Raw genomic sequence first — 10,884 nt, 5'->3', positions numbered from 1 at the left:
GGTGCTTTGGGCAGTAGGAGTTTAGAGGAAGGTCTGGCCCCACTGCTTGAACAGGGATGGTCAACTGGACCAATAATGCCATCAGCATCTAGTGGAAGAGACTGCTGGACCCTTACAAAGTGGCTGGATGGTGCAGACTTGGCCCAGACACCTCCCTGTGGATGTGGTCCATGATGCAAATGTTGGCTGTACCCATTTTTTTCAGGAGAAGGATATAAGCAAGAGGGCACAGAGTGTCTTTCTGTGTACCAGAGGAGATCATCATCCAGTGAGACTCAGAATGTGCCACTGCAGAAAGGGAAATAGTGCACCAAGCTGTTAATCCTATCACCCTGTTCAGAAAAAGGGGATATGGTTTAAATATGATGCTCACCATCTTTTTCCCCAAGCCGGGTGCAGAACTGAGACAGATGGGTGCAATCTGTATTGACAGGGGCACTCGCTTTCTAAGAAGGAGTTTCGTTCATCTATCCATCTGCTTTGTATCCACGCAACAGTGAAATGAAGCAGCTTTTGCATATTTATACCCTTGTTCAGCCTGCGGCATTATGAGAGCCAAATGACACGATCACAGGGACATTTGCCCACTTAGAAACACTCCAGCAACCGTAGCAGAATAAATGTGAACTGAATGTTATAATTTAATTTTTGTTAATCAATAGTAGAGCTTGGCAAATTCTGCAAATAAGTATTCATCTGTGCTAGCTCAAACAAAAATTGTTCTTTTGCTTTGGTATTCACTCCCCTTTTTAATGGCTGTTTAGAATGTGAATACAAAGGATTTGTGCTCAGCTGGATACAAGTGGTGCAGAGAGGCTGTTCCCCATAAGGGAGGGTAGCCTTGTGGTCTAAGTGCCGTGACCCAGGAGTAGGGGACAGCTACCTACTGCTGGTGCAAACTTTCTTTGTAACCTTGAGCAAGTAATTTCAGGGAAGCATTTTGGAGCACGTATTGGATCAGGCACTTGATCATCAGAATGTGGGTTCTGGATCCTTTGAGAAATGTTGCCACCCGTGACCCTGTGGGAGGCCCAAGATGGAGAAGGGTCCTGCAGAAGACCTGTGGCCCGAGGAGAAGGAAACCCGTGCTGGAGCTAGTTTTTCCCACGGAGGACTCATGGCCCTGTGGGGCACCCATGTCAGTACAGCTCATCCATGAAAGACTGCACTCCCATGGAGAAGTGACCCACGGGACAGCAGATTGGGAAGAACGGCTGCCCAACGGATGGACTCCTGTTGGAGAGGTCCATCAAAGACTGTGTCCCATGGGAGGCATCCCCACAGGAACAGGAGAAGGACTCAGAGATGTGGCCCCCCTGCAGCTCGTGGTGAAGACCATGGTGAAGCAGGCTGTCCCCCTGCAGCCCGTGGAGGACCATTGGGGTGCAGAGACTTGGCTGCACCCCATGGGAAACAGCAACTAACTACAACCCTCCTTCCCTGTCTCCCTGCGCCCATGGAGGGGAAGAGGGAGAACATGGGAGGATGGAGGGGTGGGGGGAAGATGCTTTTAAGATTGTTTTATTTCTCACTCTTTAAGTCTTATCCTGTTAGTAATAAATTTACGTTCTATTCCCACTTTGAGTCTGGTTTGCTTGTGGAAGTTAATCAGTAAGTGACTTCTCCCAACTCTTATCTCTACTCATGAATTCTTAACTGTTTTTTTATTTTTCCTTCTCTCTCCTCTGCCAAGTTGCAGGGGGAGGGTGATGGAGTGGCTTGGTGGGTATCCTGGCATCTGGCCAGGGTCAAACAGCTACACCTACATGTATCCAAACAGCTTCAACTCTCTATTTGCAAAATTTGGATAATCACATTGCCTTGTTGTTTGTAATTTGTCTTGTCTCCTTATACCATAGACTGTTGCAGGCGGGGGATGTCCCTACCTGTGTGCTACGGAGACTCACAGCAGTTCTCTGCAGCAGACCCTGATGTTCTCTCACAGCTTCTTCCTCCAGGGCTGCTGATACTGGGATGAGGTTTGGCAGCACTGAGGTGGAGTTATGATCACTCAAAGCTCTTCCTGGGGCTCCTGCAAGTCCCACCACCCCTGTACAGCAGTATCCACACAAGGTACTAGCGGCCATCACACAGCTCTGGCTTGTTCCAGGCTCTGACTCAGATCTGGGTCAAACCTGCTGCTGCAGCTCTGTGCCAGTGGTGACTGGGGACATGCAGAGGGCAAGGGTCCAGTCCTTTGCTGAGCAGAGGTGAGAGAGAACGGAATAACCTGGTGGCTGCATATCAGCCAGCCTTGGATCAGACCACTTAGCTCCTTCCCCTGCCAAGGGATCAATATCCCTCTGGAATCTATCTTGGAGAACTGCAGCCACAGCCTGTACAGCTCTTCCAAAGACCTCATCATCCTCTGGCAAACCAAAGCTTCAACTCCATGCTGCTGAGTCTCTCTGAGTCTCTCAGAGAGTGTTGCCAAACTGGATCCAGATCTCAAGTTTCTGTTCTATATTAGCTCTTGTAAGCCATCTATCACATCCTGCCTGGGCTTGCTCCCCCACTGATGTGAATGAGGACCTCTGCTGCAGAGGTATGTGTGTTTCTGCTTCAATTCCTTCAGCAATTCAGTCTTTTATTTAAAATCCGTCTTTCCCTTTTCTATACCTACAATTTTCTCTCCAAGCCTTCCTTTTACCGCTTTTAATAGTCAATGTAGCTGTAACTTACTTTCCACAAAGCCCACTGCCAACAGCCTTAATAAGTCCTGACTTCAGTGCTCTCCTGGCAGACTGTAAACGCCTTTTCTGCTTCCCCTGGAGCACTTTCACCTATGCACTTCACCAGCTGCTGTGGTTAGGCTCCTACTGCATGACTCAGATCCGAAACTTCGCTGTGGATGGAGAGTCTGTCTTTCCCCCTGTGAGCAGCCTTGTTTGTATCTGGTTTGTGGTGCTTAGTACGGAAGCCCCACAGGAAGTGAGATCTGAGCCTCACCCTTGGTGTCACTCTGTTCGGGCACCCTTCAGCACTTGCAGGAGGTGCTCCAAGTGGGACATACACAGCTCTAAAGCACAAAGCTTCTGTTTTCTAGCAAACATATACAGGATAACTGGGGCTAAACAAGCTACCCATTTGGGCACACTTAGCTCCCAACTCCCATACAGCACCCAGTGCCTTTGCTGCTGCACAGGCACCTCCGCAGGGGAAAAGTTGGTCTCTGCAGCCCCAGGGCACATCCTTGATGGAGCTGAGTTTCCTTATTTCACTTGTTTGCTTCTTGAGGGTTTTATACTTTCCCATAATGGGGTTTTTCTTACAAAGCCTTGAGCTGGTAGTGCTGTCACCTCAACAACTCCATGTTCCTGTAGTGTCAACTTTGTGGACTTTCTTGGCTCTATTTTGCAGATGTCCTAAAGCTTCCTGATAACTCTAACACCTGCTGCAGCCTAAGCCACGGCCACGAGGGCTGTACCAGAGCTGGGCTCTGGGGCCTTGGGTGTAGACAGTCAGCCTTGAGGAGTTGAGAAGATGATGACTGAGTTTGCAGACAGAGGTTTTTATTCCCAGCTGCTGCCAGAGATGGTGCAGCAGCTGCAAGGGAGGGAACTCTGGTGACCCCTCTGATTAGCTCCTGCAAACAAATGGGTGCTGCTGGTACCATGTCTCCAGGACCACATCATCTCCTTCCTGACTTCAGCAACATCACTTTCGGGATAGGTGTTGTGTCCACCATGCAACCTGTCACACACTGAGCAGAGACCTACACTAATAAGCACCAGGAATGTAATTAAGATTTCTCCCTCCTCCACAGAACAGAAAGGTTTCTTCTGAGCAAAAGAACCAGCAGCACTTGGTGTGCATCAGCAGGATGTTTGAGCAGCAGTGATTATAGGAGTGTGGTAAATAACAGGACTGAGCTGCAATGGTGCAGAGAGAACTGGAAGTTGTATGTTTTGTCTGTGTATGTAGGCTGGCACACCGCTTTTGTAGCTCATCTGTATGATTTACCTTCTCCTTCTACCATCTCCCTTTATTAAGTTAAATCAGTCATCCCATTGATCTGTGATTTATGGCTTTATGTTTTGCCAGAAACGGATCACAAAGCAAAAAGTGAAAGTTTTGATGTATTAGTAAAACTAAATTTGTATGTCTAGGATGAGATTGGAAGGATTTAGTTTCCTCTTGGGTGAATTATGACAGAATATAAATTCCTATCCTCCCTTCTTCTTCCTCCTCCTCAACCCACACCTAATTACAAAGAAAGGCCTTGAAATAAGTGGTGGCCAAGGCTCAGCCATTTTCCAGTCTGTCAGCCTGTCCTGGCACACCTTGACCTACATCCTGCAATACCTGTGACACTTTAGCGCTCTGTGGCAGCTCTGCATTAAAACACAGACGGGTGGGTGAATAAAGCTGAAGAACTCAGCCCCACCCCAGACTGCCCTGATGGCCTCCAACAGCTGAGGGTGACTGGCTTCAGCCATGGCCAACTGAGTGTTCAATGACTCCAAGGATGGAGATGTCATCAGCTATCTGTCTGAGCAACAGTATGTGCCATGGTCAGTCTTTGTCTTCACTAGGTTCATTTAAAAGAAAAAAAGTTAGTCCAAAGAAAATCTGACCAATGTAGGAGACTTTGTGCTGGGAGGGAATGGAAAAGGAGTTTCCCATTGAAGTGGAGGGGGAAATGGCTGGTCAAACACCAAGGTCACAGTCTGTGGAGCACTGCACTGCAAACATCCTGGCTTAACCACCACCTCATGTACTCTCCGCTCCACACCTGGACATTTTTGTGTTGGAGGAAAAGGCAGAGGGGCAGGTATGGCCTTACTATGGCACTGTTCCCTCTTTCAGAAATGTCTGTCCCTATCACATCCCTTTAACTGTGCTGAGCAGCTCCTGTCACCCCTGTTCTCTCCATGTTATGGGGTATGTATGGCCACAGGCCCTAAGAAACCACATAGGGATGTGAAGGTTTTATAGCTCCCTAAACCTACTAAAAGCCCTTTTTGTTTTTGCAGAGGGAATGTCTACTGTGTGTCTAAATCCTGTCTCCTTGCCTCCTGTCCTTCCCAAGGCTGAAAGCAGCTACTGCCCAAGTCTAACACTTCTCCTTTTGACTGGAGGCTTGAGAGCTAGTGGACTGAGATACTAATGATGTTTATCAGTTAAGCAAAACAGACATCTAAAAAGCTTCTAACACCTTAACAACCTTATGAATACATAACTTTAAAGGCATAATTCCCAATTATGTTACTGCAAGTAATACAGAGTGACATTTCTACTGCTTATTAATATTAGTACTGATACATAATTATATTACCACAAAGAAATCTTATAAAGCAAGCATTTATTAAATGGAATTCTACTGTGTTTCTTCCTGGACTTAGTATTAAGGTACTAAGTCTATTTTCAAGAGTCATATGTGACTTAAATGAGTATTTCTTGATTCTTGCTGAATAGTAACATGATAAAATCACAAAATTTTCCTTCGATCTCCTGGCAAGGGTTCCTGGTCCTCTCCCTGGCCCCATGGATGCTCTAGATCTCTCCTGTGATCTTTTGTCCTTGCCCATGGGGCCAAAAGCCAGAGCTCCATGCCCCACTGCCCAGTGGTGGAACAGTGCCAGCCAATGTGCAAGGCTGCCATCAGGAAGACAGTAAGCTCAGAGCTGCTCAGAGGGTATTCAGAGGCTGCTGCAGGGAGCCCTGGTCTGTAGCCTCCTCTGCACATATCTCAAAATCCTGACTGACAACCCTGGACAGAATCATCAGCTAACCCAGCTCATCCTCACCTGCAGTGGGTGACAGAGTACCTGGGATGCTCCACAGGGGACCCAGTGCCCACTGAAGTTAGTATTGCATTTGGTCAGACCAAGCTCCAACACTGAGACCGTGGAAAACTCAACTTTGCCTCCTGCTAAAAAGATAGAAGACAAAATGTTTGTCCAGGCCTTGCCTCCTCACCCACAGTTCATGCCCCAGCCATTGCAGCACAAACTTTTACTTAATTTCCTCTTATGCAACTCAGAAAATAAAAGAAATTATGCCACTACATGAGAGAGAATAGCAGGTGAACTAAATCCGAGGCATTTGTAAATTCAGCAGAGCGTAACGGCAGCTGGACCTTGTCTGTCCAGAAGGAGCACCCTACCCATGGAAACCATGTTCAGAGCAAGAGGAAGAGCAATGGGACAAAGGCTCAGCATAGCAAGGAGACTGCTGTCTTAGATGACTCGGGAGGGGCACACCAGTGAGCCAAGGAGATGTGTAAGCAGGGTCAAAGGGACTGCAGTCCCTGGGCAAGCATGGACTGCCAACACTTCCCCCCTCACACAGTAACACAGATGTTGAGCTGTTGAACAGTATCTTCCTTGTTGCAGCTTTATCCAGCCCCGCTGAACAGCCAAGCCCCCATAGCCCACAGCTTAGTTCATGCTTCACTCCAGTGTGCTGACAGCTTGGGCTGGATTGTTGGTCTCCTGTGCTCCTCAGGCTTCACCCCCAGCCTGGAGTTCTCCACGGCACCTTCAAGTTTCATACCCACGTGTGGGGCAGCCAGTGCCCAGCCCAGGCGGTAGAAGGTACTTGCAGACCTGGCTGCCAAGACTCACTCCTGGTCCCAGGAGTCACAGGTGCCTTCCAGCAGAACAACCACTGCTTCTGATACCTTCTGCCAGAATGGGATCTGCTGTGCCTGCCAGCCAAACTCAGAGAAAAGGCATCTCTAGGCTCCTTAGGAAGAGCATAGAGGAGCTGCCAGTCTGTCATTGAAAACACTTTATAAGAAACAGAGTTGAAAAGCTGGCAGTGTTGCCTTTTTTTCTGTATTTGCTACTTTATACAGCTGCAAGTGTGAGAAAGGAAGAATACTGAGCTTGAAGCAAAACCAGAGCATTATCACGTTCTCTTTGAACATATGTCTATATTACTCTATTGAAGCACTTGCTCTTGGTTTACCTTTTAGGGTTTAAATTTTTCTAAACCTTGTATTGAATTTTTTTTTTTTTTTTTTTTTAAGAAACCAACCAACCAGCTCATCAAAGGAAGACACTGGAGAAGTAAAATACCCCTGTGGAGTTTTCAGTGTTTGAAGCCCTAAATCCTGCTGAGAACCATGGATATCAGATTTACAATACATCATTTTAAATAAGCTCTTTGCATCAAGGTATTCTTCAAACAGAGCAGCAGATACCACTAGGTATGTTTTGCCTGTTTCTTTATCAAAAAGCAAATACAAAGCCTGGTTCTGTAACATAAACTACACTATCTAGAAGACTGTTGTCTCTGTTAACATTAAATTGACATTTGCCTTATCACATTAATGTTATTTCATCACTGTACCAAATTTTAAGACTAGGGCATGAGCATTTCAGCTGAATGACCTGTCAGTTTTATGTAATTTGCATTTACTTAAATCTTTCTTGCCTAAATAATCTTTTTGTGCATGTGTATGTGGCAAGAGTCAAGTACAAAGAACTCTTCTGCTGCGGTTTTCAAGTAGCAAAATTATTTAGTCCTAGTGATGAACTAAAGTAAGCACTTCGTGAAAATCTCAGCCCCCTGAGCTAAAAGAGATTATAGTAGTTTGATATCCTTTCTCCTGATCTTGTTAGAAACTGCCACTTCATCTTAGTGCGAGAGCAATACTGTGGGGAATGATTTGTGGCATGTGGCAACATGTTATGGTTTAACCCCAGACAGCAACTAAGCCCCACAAAAACCACTCGCTCACTCCCCCCCCATTAGGATTGGACAGAGAATTGGAAAAGTGAGAAAGCTCGTGGGTTGAGATAAAGTCAGTTTAATAGGCAAAGCAAAAACCATGCATGTGAGCAAAGCGAACCGAGGAGTTAATCCACCACTTCCTATAGCCGGCAGGTGTGCAGACATCTCCAGGAAAGCAAGACTCCACCACACATAATGGTGACCTGGGGAGACAAATACCATTACTCCAAACATGCCCCTCTTCTTCCACCTTCCCCCAGCTTTATATGCTGAGCACAGTGCATATGGGATTAGTCAGTTGGGGTCAGCTGTTCCGGCTGTGTGTCCTCCCAACTCATTGTGCACTCCCAGACTCCTTACTGGTGGGGTGGGATGAGAGGCAGAAAATGCCCTGACTTTACTCTAAGCCCTGCTCAGCAGTGACTGAAACATCCCAGTACTATCAACTCTGTTTCCAGCACAAATCCAAAACATAGCCCTGTACTCTACCCCAGCCAAAATCAGCACATTCTCTATCACTTATTCCATACCATTTATGTCATGCTCAGGCCCCACACTATCCAACACATCCTCTGTAAAAACCCTGCTGCCTTCCCATCTTTTGATACACAGATATCATTCCCCCAGTCTGTGGACCACTCCTGCATGTCAATGCATGTAAAATGTCTACAAACGTCCACTGAGTTTATTTAGTCCATGACTTTGGGCTCCATCTGTTATGGTGGTAGCTCAGGACAGGAGAGCTGGTCTGTTGCATGGAGTTACTGGGCACCAAAGGCAGCTTGGGCTGGTCACTGCTGCACTTGCACTGCTCCTCGCAAGGATTGTCCTGCACTAATTGGGGTGGTTCCCGCTGATAGTAAGCAGCACAGTACTACAACAAGCAGTGAAAGCAAAAATCAGCCACTTATGAGCACTGGGCTCATTACAATCATACAGTCAGTCAAGCAAGCCCCATGGCAAGCATAGGAGCCCATCAATTAATAGCTAAACATCAAGAACAGCTATAACTTCAGGCTAGCATATTTCAATCTGCCATAATCTTGAACCCTTCTAGCCCCACAGTGGAAGTCAAAAAGGACTGTATGGGTTCTACTAAGCACCACTTAGGATGGGGGAGAGAAATGGAAGAGTTTAAGTGAAGAAAACTCCTGGGTTCAGATAAGGGCAGCTTAAAAAATTACCTCTATCCCAGTCAAAACTACCACAAAACGAATATAGATTAGCTGACTGAAATAACAGAGTTTCTTGAAATGGGGTCATCATAGGTGTCAGCCCTTAAAAGGTTTTCGTCTCTGCAGAAGTACAAGTAGAAGAAACCAGCTGCTTGCAAGGCTCATATCATTCAGTGTAAGTGAATGAACTGTGAATATGCAGAGCTAGCTCTTTACCAAGAAAATATTAAAGTGATTTTACTTGTTAGAAAAATATCCATCTTAAATTCATGGCATTTTTGTAAAGTTACAGTGCTTGGGCTTACCCAGGAAGATTGCTTTGAGTAGCAACCAAGTGTAAGCTTTAAGCTGTAAAGTAATACTAATATAACGTCAAAAAGTGCTGAGGCTGGTATGATATATGTGAGAGACATACATGTGAGATTAGCCTGTAAAATTCAGATGCTGTAGTGCGTAAAGAAAAGCTAGATCAGAGAAGGCCTGGGAATAAAAAAGAATCGGTAAAGGTGAAAGTTTATGTGAAGACAGTATATATATAAGTTTTGATATGTATCTACATCTTCCCCTTAGCTTGCCACTGCAGTTAACACCTTACTTTGCAATGCCATGTTGGAAGCCTAAAGAGTATTAGCATGACATGACAGGTCATGAGCTAAAGTTGGTCTTGTGGCTATTTTTTATCCCTTGATGGAGAGCAACTGCTTTGGCTTAGTGATGGAAAGGTATTAACTCATATCAGTGTTTGCTTTCTGTTGTGTGAACACTGAACCTCCCAAAGGAAATTTGAGAGTTTGACAGGACAGAAATAAGTTTACCCTCTGCTCTTTTGAATAACCCAGCTCTTGCTCCATGCACCACAGACATCTTAATAATCCCTGTCCTCACTAGTCAGGAGTTGGGTCTAGAAAACACTATTCTCAGAACCAAATCCCTGTATGCCTCTTGAAAATGAACTTTCAAATTCATAGAATCAGAACGTTTAAAACATTGAAACATGCAGCAGGATAACACTTCCTTTTCCTCATAAAAAATCAAATCCTTCTTGGTTTGATGTAAGCATAGACTTCAAAATCACTTTGCTTTAAATTATGAGTTTGCACTTTTGGAAAATCAATTCCTTTTTTTTCTCTATGAGGTGGCAGATTTTGTTCTTTTTCTCCCTTTCTTTTATTTTCCTATTTTACATCTTCTTAATCAGTGAGCCTTAGTCCTGTCGCATTTTCTGGGGAGTGAATGTTCTGGTGTAGTAATGCTGCTTAATGTCTGTACTGAAGCTTAAGCCAACCCAAACATTTCCATCTGATATGTATGAGTTCCTGATCTAGATACTATTTTAGTCATGGTGCTGCTTTCACGATTATTTTAATAAACTATTAAGAGAGGAAAAGAATCATTAGGAATGACTCTAAGGACTCTGGAAAAAAACCCACCCTAAAACATTGTGCAAGGCACAACATTTGTTTTAAATAAAGGGAACTCCTACCAAGGCAATACTGTGATTAAAATACTAAGAAAAGGGTTCAATAAGCATCAGAGACATCATGAGTAACTCTTGCTTTAATGATCACTGATTAATTATCACATGGCACTTATGCTGAATGTTTTTTGGACAAATTAGAAATTCTGCCTCAGGCCACCAGACGCTGCACTCCCAGTACTGCAGAAAATGGATGTGTGCTAAAGAATGACAGGGTTTGGTTCAAAATGCTGAAAGCAAGCCAAAGCAACTGCAGATGCTTGCTCTGTAAATTGTCCCAGGGGCATCATCTGCAGGAGGAAATTACAGGTTTTCAATTGCCCCACAGCACAGCTGTACCAGTAGTTTGTGTGTGAGTCACATGGTAGGCACAGAAGACACATTTTAATTCTAGAGTCTCTTGCCTTCTTTGCATAAGGTTAGAGGCTGGAGCTAAACATTCCTGCATCTCATTTGTGGCACCTTGCTTTTGAGAGATTGCCAGCACATGTCGGTAATGCAGTAGAATATACATTTGTGTGCACTAAGGCACTTCTCAAGCAGTAGAAG

The sequence above is a fragment of the Empidonax traillii genome, unplaced genomic scaffold (genome assembly GCF_003031625.1).
Source record: "Empidonax traillii isolate 1590-97213 ecotype Southwest subspecies unplaced genomic scaffold, ASM303162v1 scaffold21:size2437335, whole genome shotgun sequence".
Classification (NCBI taxonomy): Eukaryota; Metazoa; Chordata; class Aves; order Passeriformes; family Tyrannidae; genus Empidonax; species Empidonax traillii.
The sequence above is the reverse complement of the archived record's forward strand: the minus strand, read 5'-3'. Positions refer to the sequence as shown.